General features: G+C 39.0%; 1 protein-coding gene across 2 annotated transcripts in view; it reads right to left on the bottom strand.

The window, feature by feature from the left end:
- ddr2a (discoidin domain receptor tyrosine kinase 2a) overlaps positions 1-12,134 on the bottom strand; it is a 29,391-nt gene extending 17,257 nt beyond the window's left edge. Inside the window, exon 1 of one of the 2 annotated variants that reach the window (XM_072389822.1) lies at positions 11,931-12,134. The gene's annotated coding sequence lies outside the window, so the exon portion shown is untranslated. The remainder of the gene's footprint in view (positions 1-11,930) is intronic. The other variant, XM_072389823.1, reaches the window with a different exon arrangement.
- Positions 12,135-12,503: the final 369 nt, after the last annotated feature.

The raw sequence follows: 12,503 nt of genomic DNA, 5'->3' as shown, positions 1-12,503 counted from the left end.
ACAGGTTTATAACATAGTGGAGAAGAAAATTAATGAGTATTGCAAAGATTTCTTCTTTTAATTTTCATGCAGGGGTGAAAAAACGGAAATAATGCTTTGCTCTAGTGAAAGTATGCCTTATCTATCTTATCTTTCAGCAGCAACTGGTCATTACTAGCAGGCAGAGTCTGATTTGGATATTAAGTTTGCTGTTGACCACAACACTTGCACCCAGGTAAACAGGGTCCACCTTTGAGGAGTGCTTCGCTCAAACTCGTCAAACTGACGAACCACTGAAAGCAATCAATGTCTCAATGAGATCACTTCCATAAGTAAAAGGTGAAATAGAAATTAAAATGAAAGATAAATCCAATGTAAGCGCCTACAATGAGAGTCAAAGGGTGAAAACACGAGGGGGTGGTAGGAAATTAAGGTTTGAGAGTAGGTTAAAATGGGGGAAACAAAGAGGTGCCACACAAAACTCACTACATTATGTTTAAAATGGAATCTAGATTCCTATCTCAAACTGAGATGTAGATGTAGATGGGATTCTAATGCTAAAAAAAGAGTTGAATATTCTATTATTGCTTCCTCCGTCTCTCTGGACTTTTCTCCAGAGCCTAATATTACTGTATTTTAGCATGTTTGTCTGCTGATGACATTGCACCCTCATACATCAACTCACATGGCTGTAGAAATACAGCATGACATGAGAAAAAAAAAAAAATCTAAATTCCGATCTTCTATTTTTTTAAGGCAGTTGATCCTTGAAAGTCTACACCTGCACACATGCCGATCCTTCAGGGTCACATGTGTGAAAATAAACTTCTGATACCCCTTAAAACTTTCAGAACAGGAACAAAAAATAAACCAGGGGAGAAAGCATGAAATTAATCAAAACAAGGCCCTTTAAAGTCGAGTAGGATGTTTGACACATTTCAGTGTGTCACGGGCAGCATCTCTCACCAAACACGCAAGTGTTACAGGATGTTCTGTGAAAGAATCCAAAATCTACATCGACCAAAGTGAGAAGACGTAAGAAGTAACACTAAGGGATAAGAAAAAAGACGGAAAAGACCTTGATTTTACCAGTTTGTAAAGGCATAAAATCAAGTTGGACAGAAGACTGGTTGAATTTCAAATCAGGTTCCATACAACACTGAGCTGTGGCACCAAACTGTAGGTTTTAAAAGTCTATTTAGTTACTCATGATGGAATATTGGCTTTATATACTGTATTTCTACACCAGAAGTCTACCCTGTTATATATTAGCAATGAATGAGGGGACCCTCTCTGATTTTTTTTATGCATTCAAAGGATATCAGTACATTATTTACTGTAAAAGTCTTCCTTTTGGCACATCTGTGTTTTTACTTTCAGACTTCAAACATCGTACTAGCAAGTGAAACTTCTTACTATTATTAGCAGTGTCATTTATAATGAGCAAAATAATTCAAAAAGTCTGAGACTGGACTTCCACCAGGGTTGACAAAAAAGAAATCTTGGAACCATCCGGATCCAGAAGAAGTATGAAAGTTAATTTGTCACTTTTGCCATGTTTCATATAAAATCTTCTAGTCACTTGAGTATTCCTGCAATTAAACAGAATAACAAACTATACCAAACACATAATTTAGTAATTCATTACAAATGGAAAAAGCTCTAATTTTCTTTAGAAATTGCATTTTTTTCTTCTTTTTCTTCTCTTCTTAGACATACATATGTCCTTAGCAGGAAACTGTGACCACAAAAGGCCTCCTCACCCACAGTTAAGACACGGAGTAGTCTTTTTCACACTGGCAGGTTCCTAAATTAATTAAATGACCTTGAAGTATTTACACAGAAGTCATGATAAGAATTGTTTTAATTGTACACCTTGATCATTCCCTATCATATTATACTAATAAGATATATAGCTTATAAGATATATATGCTAGCCTAGTGTGACAGTGTTAAGATTGAATTAGATGAAGTATCTAAAGCAATTTTTCCAGAATATTCATTGAGCAGATGTAGTTTCAGGTCTGCCAAACCACATTACAGTTCTCATTGCAACGTGAATGGCTTTTCCTAAATTCTGAAGAATTTCTACAACATCTTTCTCTAACCTTGTGATGTTTCCCAACGAGGCAAGGAAAAAAGATTAAGAGGTACATTTTTGATTATTCAACATAACCTAAAGCTCCTTTCCTCAAGAGCAAACGAAGAAGTACATTTTTAAGTCAATTTAGTCTGTGAGCTCTAAGGAATCATCAATGTATTGTGAATTATTTCTTATTCCTGCCAATAAATAAATAAGAAAATTGATACCACTCATATGTATGTCTTTTATCAATGAATCAACAAACAACAGCAGGTTAGCTTAGCCTAGCATAAAGATCGTAAGTGTAGGGAAACAATGGTTTTTTGAATTTGTACAGACCAGAATGTGAATGTTAGAGGTACAGAAAGGTAGACGTCTAGATATATATATACATACAGAAGCAGTCAGGCTTTCCAATGGCCTATGTTTGGGCCTGCATGCTAGCCAAGGCAGCCGATAAAGTCACATGAAAATGATGCGGTAAAGAAAAGCATGTGTGTAGAAAGCAGATAACAGGTAAAGGTAACTTGAAAACGAATACTTTTCTGTTACATAATCTTTTCCAATTTACATTTTATCACAGGAAAACATCCTTTTACATATACTGGTAATGCCAGGTGTTGTAGCAAATCCTGAAATAAGCTAACCATGAAACAAAATGTGTGCATTCAAATAGATGGAATCAGATGGTTCATTGTTGTTTTTCTCTTGGCTCCAAGCACATCTTTAAAAACAATATGCTTCAAATTGCAAAGGGAGAACTTAACAGTATTAGTTACTTTTATGTTTTTCCACTAATTTCCTGAGTTACCCTGATAGGCATATAGCTATAGAAGAATGGGATCAATCTTTTGTTTTTCGTCTGTGCAACCAAGAATTTGTTAACCTAGTTGTTGTTTTGGTGCCTGAATAAGCAATAGTAACAGCAGGTGGGAGCAAGTGTTAAAACGAGAGTGTTATAAAGTGTTAAAAGTTGTGGACGAGACACAAATCTAGATCTTCTCGCTGAAAGTTTGGAGTGTTATTCCACTACCTTTCTCCCTAGAATTTAACATCTCTGTTTATGTGCATGAACAAAAAGAAAAATTGTGTCCAAGAACACAAATCAATAGATTATATGTCATTACGATTTCCCATACTGCCATGAGACTGTTTTGATTGTTATGTTCTCAGCAAGGATCAATTATAGGAACAAAAACTGTGTGTGGTAAATGCTCCTGAATGTGGTGGTGGCATATGCTACTCTACCAGTGGGAGTTATGGCATGTGCTTTTACACGTAACACAATATCTAACGTATAGACTTCCAACTTAGAATAACATCTATGTCCAGATATAGTAAGAGATATGCTGGGTGAAGCACCAAGTCACTACATCAGTATCATTGTACATTTTACAGAAATAACCACCTTTAATCACTCTGGTTGGACCTTTATTTGAAATCAGATTCGTATAAACACCAAAGGGTGATAGAAAGCAAGCAGAGTCTATTGTATCCACTTAGAGCAGAATGTTCCTGAAAGGAACGACTATTGACTTGAATTTCTGTTTCTGAGGAGGGGGAGTCTGTTCCCCATAAATATCAAGTCCCTCCAGGCTAGTTCAGGAAGTGGTGAAGGACAGATACTCCCCTCAGAAACCCACAAGCCCACAGAAGAAGAATGTGCACACTGTACCTTCATATTTGAATCAGGACGGCCAATCAAATACAATGTACATATACTGATGAGTTTTCAAATTTGGACAATTCACAGAAGTAACTAACTAAACAAGCAAGACTATGGAGAATCACACAGATGTCCAGCTCTACAGTAACTAATCTCTCAAAAAACACTCTTCCATTCAGTGAAAGCTCAGTCCTCCTGCGGAACTCTCACAATAAAAACAATATAGAGTTTTTTTATTTTATTTTCCCAGGTTCTCTTGTTTGTACAAAGATCCAAATTTTTTGGGAGTGATGTGCCGAGCACACAGAACAACACTGGTGCACCACCAGGTCCTGCACCCTGGGAAAGCCTGCAAAGTCAACACACAGGTTGACTTGGCTCTTTTCCCTGCCTCTGTCTCCCTCACATGCACACGCAAACACACAGCAGCGCCAACAGTTGGGGCTTTACATGAGGCCTTGCAGGAGAGGAAGTAACCAGCGGAGGCTCGCAGGGCTGAGAAAAACTGAAAACTTCACCATCCAGCCACAGAAAACCTGGCCTGGGTGTGCTGATATCAGGCCACAGACACAAGAAGAGGAAGATGAGACAAATGTGAGACGAAAGGGCTGTTTAGAAAATCTCCTCTGCTCTTTGATAACCATAGCAGCACAGGCCATAATTTCTGATCAACTGTATGATTTCAAGTTGACGTAAAAATAAAATCTAGTTACAGTACTTTCAACACATTAGAATGGTGATATGACAGGTTATCTTTCAGGTTAGATTTATTATAAAACTCAGGCCTGGTGTTAGATTCTTCCTTTTTTCACCTACCTATGACTCCTGCTACTCGTGACAGCAGTGGAAAAAAATGGGTTGGCTTCTGCAATGATCCCTTTTATTTAATACAAATAGTTTTACCAGAGGTAGAAACTAAATGTCGTGTTAATTTGTGAGGGGTCTATTTATTTTCTGTCACTGTATCGTCTACAGTTCAATAAATATGAAAAATGACCTCAAAATGAAACGTAAACATATGAGGCCAATAACCTCCAGGGCAGTTATAAACACTCAGAAATATCACCTCAGGAAGGATTGTCTCTACTATCGCAATCCAGACATCACACTAAATACCCTCCTGTCTTTGTTTAATTCAGTTATGCCATCGACAACAAAGCACTCATCTTTTTTTCATGTGAGAATTAGTTTGCTTTAAAATGATAGATCCTAAAATTAAGAATCCATAAGAGTCAGCTCCTCAAGAATCACATTGTTTAACATAAGTTCTGTGCATATTACTTGCTAAGTATCCACCACAAATTATTAATTTCTTTCTCAGAAGAGAAGAGATGTGCTGGTTTTTCTGCAAGGGAATTTAAAGATACAGTAAGAAAAATTATTCCAAAAAGGTTTAAATTCATACACAAGGAGGACCTCTTAATAATTGCTTATGACCCAAAAAGTGGTGTTGAGCCACCTTTTGGTTTTGTATATCTGTATATGTGCATATAACATGTATAGATGTGGTATAAAGACCATATGTGTGTGTTTCACTCCTGATATATTTTGAAAGCAGAGCCAACATTCTTCATGCCCCAGCATTTCAGTAAGGTATACGCAATAGGTGTAGGTGTGTATGTAAATGTGTTTTAATGTGCACTGCTGGTGCAGGGCCTGATAACTGTGCAGTGTAGCTGTGTGCTACGAGCCATAACCATCCACATGTGCTTTCTATTATACCGCCTTGGTTCACCCTTAAGGCTTTAATATAGCATCACAGATATTTTATTTTTATGGGAAAGCATGAAATCCGAATCACATTTCCCAATCAGACCCAGGTGGAGCCATGTAAACACACAGCAGTAAAAGCTGAGGAGGAGGAGCAGGGACAAGCATGGATGAAGGCCAACACACACACCGGCACACACACACCCCCACACACGTAATTATATGTTCTTGTTGAAAGAAAAACTCCACAGAAAACAATCCTTCACTGTCTGAGTGGCTGTGACACCTTGGGAGATGTGTTTCAGTCTACATGTGCACTTTAAATTATCTCCTGCTCCACGTATGCATATATGATCATACAGCCTCCGTGACAGACTTTGAGTACTGCTCCATGACACAGCGGATGAATTCAGGGTTAAAATGTAAAAATGAAAGCAATAACTGAAGAGTTAAGTTACTCAGCTGTGCTAAAGACTGGGGTGGGAAAAGGCTTCCTCTGCTGAATTTCATCACATATCGCACATGACCTCTTATATGTCATGTGCTGCACCAAAAATCTCCCAGAGAGCTGTCCTGCAAGACATAGTCTGGATTCTGTCTAAATACTGTATGCTGACGTTAGGCTTAGAGGTGGGATTCAGGAAATATGATACAGGACACATGCTGTGCTGTGACTCCCTCTCCTATACAAATACTCCTTATTGTAACGGGGGTTGTCCTTTACTCTGTCACTGCTTTGCCTAAAGAGAGATAGGCCTAGACGTTATATGGAAGCACACCTGCCATTGAATGTCACTGATGGTATAACCCGGCCTCACAGCAAAGCATGAAATTGTTACAAAAACGTATTTGATTTCATCGCAGATACATGAATTTCTTAGGTTTTTTCATATAGCTACCCAGAGGAAAGTATTCTCAAAGCATTTTGTGACTGCTCATCACATTTTACGGGCAAAGTCCGATTCTAGAGGGTGGATGGGTTTGGTGGACACACGTCCATCAAGCAGACGATTCAAGTCCCATCTAAAACGAGTAACTTCATTTCACATGATTGAGGTTATACGTTACATACATAGATTTGCAAAACATTTTGGCTTGAGATGAAAAACTCATCAAAAGGTGTGCGTGGTGGCAAGAAAAAAAACACAAATCATATGCATTGCTGTCCAATTGTCATGCTTTTTGTTTTGAAACTGTTTCACATTTCCGTGCTTAACTTCTCCCTGAAGACCTTTGACTGCTTGAGGACATGAGCTGTTTCGGCCACTATGCAGGTGCTTCTAAAAGGCCACCAGCTGACAACTGGAAGCCTGAAGGAGGAAAGAAAGTGCAGCCCAACTGGTTTTATCTGTAGAAATCCACCTGGAAAATCTACTCTGTTACCTCAAGCTAGGTTCAAACTGTTCTCTGCCAATATCGTGCAATGACAGGAGCTGTTTTTGGGATGTAAGGAGAGTAGCTTGAAATCTTTGACTAGAGATCCATTTTGATGGAATATCCAGGCTCAGAATTTTATAGCTACACTGTCAGATTGAGAAAAACAGCTTTCTGAGCCAAGAAACTTTTTTTCTCCCCCCTCCTTAAAGGCAGAGCTCCATCTGCTGCACTCTGCTTTTGTGCCTACAGGCCATAACGTGCAGAGTTGTCTTAATGGGGACCTATAACGCCCATTAACAGTTTTATATTTTCATTCTGTAACTCCACCTTCTGCATAATCCACAGCTCAAAAGCAAAACATTTGTCTTATTCTACTCATTTATGCCACCTCTGTCTTCTATCTGTTTAAGTTTGCAGAAACCTTTTCCTACTTTTTTGGAGAAAAGCAAATAATCATCTTGATACTTCATATCTCCTCCTTGAGTGGAAATAGTAACTTTTCAAATCATGTACTGCAGACAACTTATATATAAAGAAATATATAGATAACCATCAGTTTTAAAATAACAATAGAATAAAACACAAGTGTGGTTGTAGATACATCATTATTTAGAATTGTCCATAATTCTAACCTCTGACATTACATGTCAGAGCATTCTTAATTATCCTCAACACTTAGTTTCACTTGTGCACAAAGCAGCTCTTTGTCCGTCTGTCTCTTTTGCAGCTGGACAAATCTGAGGGACTGTCAACAGCCCCAACACAAGCCAGAGTAGCCTACACCTCAGATTGTTCCACATATTTTTGAGACTGCCTCCGAAAGGCAGCAACACATTAAAATATGTAGGCATGCATTTGTGAAACACAGCGACTGCAGAAGCACGCTGAGACCTGAAAGACTACTGGACAAATCTGAGAGGTCAACAAAGGTGCCCAAGGATTCAAGTTTTTCTTTTTTGTTCATGGATATTCTACCATTTCAGCTCATCATAGATTTTCCTGTAAAATCATCATCTGCAAAGTAAGTGTCGGAGGAAGATAGCATTTGGCCCAGAAATGTTGTCTTTCAAAATTGCATTCAGTTGCATTCCATCTCTGATACCTTCAGTCATTTTTATCTAAAAAAAAAAAAAGCCACCCTATCCATAAAGGCTGAGAGATTCAGATTCATGCGTTGCCCAGATTGTCATTCGTTCTGAGCGGCAGCCTGCCACAACTCATGGCTTTCCGCTTTTTGATGTTGAACTGTTAGTTCAGATCACCCGTCACAGCCTGTAATCAGAGAGGACAGCGTGGTGGAAGGACAGATAATAAGCATCAGACAAACAAAAGGAGACTGCCACGTGTAAACAGGAGAGGGAGAATGACAGGGGAGGAAAACACAAAGGCCACATGTACAAACAGAAGAGGATTCAGTTACTCACTACCGTGTGTTAATGAGCATCTGTATTATGGCTCTTTTATAATCATTTAGATTTCATGATTTTTGTGTGTCCACAATATGAGTGCTGATCATCTCTCTGCTCGAGAATACTAAAAACAAACTGCACTTAATTTCAGTTTATGATTGAAATGATTCCAGCAGAAATTAAATATCCGTCATGTTCTCTGTCAGCAGAGCTAAATCACCTTGTGTTTCTTTGTCAAATAAACTCCAAGTCAAAGTAAGACAGGTAATTCAAACCAGAAATAACAGGGACAAAGACAGACGTCTTCAGGCTACGTGTAACCTCATCCCTCTCAGACAGTAGGTGATGAGTGGGGTGCTGGTATGGGCAGGGTCGAAGTTCAATCAAAGGCAGGAGGCAAAGTCAACAACTCAGTGTTTAAGGCATTAGGTTTCCTGAAATACTATTCATAGCAAATTACAGTATGCACCTCATCTGCTGTTTTTTTCTCCTGCCAGTAGCATTGATTTGAAAACACTTCCAATCAGACAACGTCAGTGTCAAGTTACAGCTAAGCTAAGTGAGCCCCGGGTGCCTCTCGTGCAGCGTTCTGAATGCGGGGTTGAAATTACAGCCTTTGCTGCGGTGTGTGATTAGGGTCTATACGCGAGGATGTCAGTCAGCCTCCGAGCTGCGGAGGGAGGGGTTGCTAATTGAAACGACATGTCAGAAAGACGCAGTGATAACACACTCCTAATGCTGTTTCTTTCAGTTCCACATGTGTGTTTTGTTTCTGCTGGCCTCCATGGCCTTGAATGTACTTCCATGTTTGAAATCAACTGTAAACATTTCCTTTATATCTCTTTCACAAAAACTCCTCCAATCTGCTTTACCCTGATCAAGATTCTACCCTATGCACACATCTATCCCACAAAGAGGACAACAAAGAGGAAAAATCTACACCCACGTACTCTTATAGAGTTACAACTCTTCAATTTGTAGAGCTCAATGCGTTCTTGAGCTCAGTTTGTGGTCAAGTTGCGAAATTTCACTTTTTGTTCTCCAAAACTTCCTTTGTCTTCTTGTTCTTCTATCACTTTTTTGTTCCTCGCAAAACAAGAAATAAATGAATACATAAACTTGGTTGAAGAGGGGCAACAGGGTAGATGCAGCCCTGGCTGTGCCATATAGCGCTGCATTGCATTTTGAAAAGCCATTACTGCTGTATGACCAGAATCTTTCTACTTCTTCAACTGTCTTTCCATTGAATGTGAGCATCTATGATAAATGCCACTGCAATTGTAAAGAAATAAAATGAAAACAGATTTTCACGCACAGTTAGATTTCATCAGCAGGAAATGCATTTAAAGGTTTAAAGACTTGAGACACAATCTTCCTCTGTACTCTTATTGATACATATATATTTATATTTCATACACATTTTTCTTGATGGGGATGAAAAGTACAGTTCTTTCTGCTGCAGTTATATCCACTTCCAAAGTGGGAGGACAAAACTTGGAATTCAAAATCTCATTTTCTACCTTTCAGTAGATTCAGTATGATTGAAAAAACATGGCTGCCTGCAGGTTTGCTTTGTTGTTTTGCTGTTCACAACAACCATCTTTAATCTAATAGTGGGACGAAATTACCTAAAATAGAATAACAATATGCCCTAACACTTCTATTGAACAAGAACATTTTATGATTGCTTAACTCGCTCCCTGTTTTGGGAATGACAACAAATGCCCAAGCAGACCCCAGTTACTGACTGAGAAATCTGATTGAGTGGATCTGAGACTGGGATTAAGTGGAAGAGAAGTTCTGCTGTGACTGGTTGATAGAATAAGGGCATGGGCCTGGCATTTTATTCACATATAGTTATTTTCTCCTCTTTTTTTTCTTTAAAGAGGCACGTGCCGTCTCTGCGTCTGTTCCAAACACTAATTTCTCTCCCTAATACTCTGGCCAATCAAGTAGCGAGGGAATGGCACGGTCCCTTTCCATTACACGTTCTCACTAATCTCAACTCTGTTTATTTGTTTGTTTGTTTGTTTGTTTGTTTGTGGTATTAAGCTGGCTGCAGTCGAACACTGCAGACTGCTGAAAGAATCTCTGACGAGTATCTCTGCAGCACTGCTAAAATGAAAACTGGAATAAAAAATATGTTTGTTTGACATTTTCCTAACCAACTTGCAAAAGGAAAATCTGAATTTCAAATTCAAATTGTAGTTTTTTCTTTCTTGGGGTTTTTTTTTTCACAGAAGAGAAATGAACAACACTGATCGACTTTCATTTTTCACCTTAAGTTATTGAGTTTGATATTGAATGTGCCTTATTGAGCTAATTGGCTGAAGATAGATATTGGTTCGTCTAATCACATGACAACTTTTTCTTTAAAGTGCCTGAACTTCCCAGGTGATTCTGGGTAAGGAGCCATCTGGTGTATCAAGTTACAAATTACATGAATCCACTTAGAAAACCATTTAATGATCATGTTGAAAACAATAGGGTGGGGATTTTTTTTCCACACCGATCACATTAATTTGAGGTTGATTTTCACTTGAGATTGACTTGCTTCACAAAGGCACTGAGGTTTGCATCATATTGAGGCCTTCTTTTTACTGGAAGCATCTATGTTGGCCACATGCATAGCCAGCAAGAGTAACCCAGTATCAGCTTCAGCTTCCTGTAACAATAATTCCATTGATCAGAGCCGTCTCTCCTGAGTCTGCTGTTGACTGTTCGGGTCGTTGAGCGACAAGGTTCAAATGTCAAAGCTGTGAGCTCATGCATATCCCTGACTCTTCACCCAGGCAGAAAAGAGTCCTCTGTGTGGACGTCTTTCACCCACATACCACAGGAGGATACCTACATACCAGCTGTACGTCTCACCTACATAACGCCAAAGATCACACACACTGACACTAAAGTAGAACATGCGCTGAAGAGCCGCAACGCCAGTGCTTCAAAATTTCAACAGGCAAACACGGTAAACTTTCTGATAATCCGTTAAGCCATACATGAGACAGTTCAAATTTTCTGGAAAATAGGTATACTGATAATCTCCAATAAAAAAGAAATATATGTGAGCTTGATGCAAAGCAATCTAACAGGAGATTTCATGGTTTTCATATTTTTTCCTCTGCTTTTGTTGCTTGTAATAAGATGAGTTTGGTGCCACTCCGCACAGTAGAAAGAAATAAGAATGATACAGCAGATGTTCTAACAAACAGGATCAGTGTACTGTGAACATCTGCTTTTTGAAAGTTTGGAGGAGAATGACTCTTGCATTCACAGATTTAGAATAAATTAGCAGCTGAAAACTGTGTTCTCATCCAAGAAGTTTTCATCTTTGACAGTAGAGAGACGAGTTGTTCAAGAGTGAGAATGATCCTTAGTGACATATGTGACTACCAGAGCAAAGTGAAACGGTATGTTAATGGATTCTGGAGAGAACAATTGCATCTGCAGCAGAGGACTCAGGATTTTGAATCTGGCACTGCACCACTCTGCTGTCCACTCTTCCTGTCTGCCATGCAAAAAGCAGATACTTGACTCAAAAGGTACACAGAGTTCAAGAATACAGTAAGAGGTCCCAAAATTAAATATGTGAAGAAAGCTTAACGGTTCTCCCAGAGGCTTTAAGAAAGCTGCTGAGAGTTTGAAGTCTTAGCTGTCTAAACAAAGTTAAAGTGTTAAAACTTTAAGGCATAAAAAGACAACTTACTTCGAAGATGTTTTCCTTTTTTTCCTTTCAGACCATTTGTTCACAGATCGTTTTAGATTATTCCAGTGAGAGTCCGGCGGCTGGATGTTACAATCCCAGCACTCCACTCTTTCACCCGCTCACTCTCTGTCCGTCAGCTGCCTTCACCAGGACTCACTGGGCTGATGTAAGACGCCCCTGCACATTGGAAAAAGAGAGGCAGAGGAGAGAGAGAGGGAGGCAGAAAAAAAAACTCACATTCTGTGGATTCTTGGACGCATGCCAAAGTCCCAGAATTCCACATGCCACACATACGGTTTCAATTAAAGTCGAATCCAACACTCAATCACAAATCTTTCTTCCTGCTGAAAAGAGCCTTTCTTTTGACAGTTAGAAGCTGAAGCAACTTTGATTAGAGGTAATGTTTGTGCTGCTCTCTTCGGGAGTCAATCCTCTGCTATTTAATAACAGATTTATAGGATTGAAAGTGTCCGTTGCCTGTTTTAAACAAAGGTTTAACAAAAAGCATGATCTTCAGCTGGAAAACTGTGCAACAAATGTATGAAAGGAAACTCAGCAGTTCATCACAGCTTT

This window comes from Leuresthes tenuis, unplaced genomic scaffold, assembly GCF_036924035.1.
Source record: "Leuresthes tenuis unplaced genomic scaffold, fLeuTen1.0.hap1 SCAF_7, whole genome shotgun sequence".
In the NCBI taxonomy this organism is placed as follows: domain Eukaryota; kingdom Metazoa; phylum Chordata; class Actinopteri; order Atheriniformes; family Atherinopsidae; genus Leuresthes; species Leuresthes tenuis.
Note: the sequence above shows the minus strand (reverse complement) of the source record. Positions and strands in the feature narration are given on the sequence as shown.